Below are 805 nucleotides of genomic sequence, written 5' to 3'. Positions count from 1 at the left end.
AACCACTTATGTAATTATAAATTTCTAGGAAGTATTAAATGAGTGAAAAGAAACAGGTGAAATTAATTTTAATATATTATATTTTACGTGATATGTTCAAAATGATAACACTTAAACTTGTGATTAGTGTAATATTAAAAAAAAATTTTTGTTTTTCATACTAGTCAAAATACAATGTTTTTTTTTTTTTTTTTTTGAGTTGAGTCGCACTCTGTCACCCAGACTGGAGTGCAGTGACTGCTCTCAGTCACTGCAGCCTTGACCTGCTGGGCCCCGGTGATCCTTCCGCCTCAGCCTTCCAAGTAGCTGGAACTATAGGCGCGTACTACCACTCCCGGCTAATTTTTGATTTATTGTAGAGATGAGGTATCGTCAAGTTGCCCAGGCAGGTCACGAACCCGTGGGCTCAGGCAGGTCACGAACCCGTGGGCTCAGGCAGTTCACTCACCTCGGCCTCCCAAAGTGCTGGGATTACAGGCTGAGCCACCGAGCCCAGCTGAAATTCAATTTTTTAAAAACTTATTTTATATTTATGGCACATCTCATTTGGGATTAGGTGCCATTTAAGTGCCCAAAAGTCACATTTGGCAATGCACAGTTCTAGACATTATGTGTAAATTGATTTTGTCAGGCCTGATTGTACTAATGCCAAATGAAGGATGAATATAAGTAATGAAAAGAAAAGGAGAAAAAAGTGATTTTAACCCTGTTTTTAAAGCAGGTTTTAATGTTTTCCAATATTTTCGTCTTTTTTTTTTTTGAGTTGGAGTCTCACTCTGTTGCCCAGACTGGAGTGCAGTGGCCG

General features: G+C 39.0%; 1 protein-coding gene across 1 annotated transcript in view; it reads right to left on the bottom strand.

The window, feature by feature from the left end:
• The window catches only part of PAIP1 (poly(A) binding protein interacting protein 1), a 37,302-nt gene that overhangs the window by 36,205 nt on the left and 292 nt on the right, over positions 1 to 805 (bottom strand). The window lies entirely within an intron of this gene.

Source organism: Carlito syrichta, unplaced genomic scaffold, assembly GCF_000164805.1.
Source record: "Carlito syrichta isolate Samal-C Ts95f unplaced genomic scaffold, Tarsius_syrichta-2.0.1 Scaffold312137, whole genome shotgun sequence".
Lineage (NCBI taxonomy): Eukaryota > Metazoa > Chordata > Mammalia > Primates > Tarsiidae > Carlito > Carlito syrichta.
The sequence above is the reverse complement of the archived record's forward strand: the minus strand, read 5'-3'. Positions and strand labels throughout refer to the sequence as shown.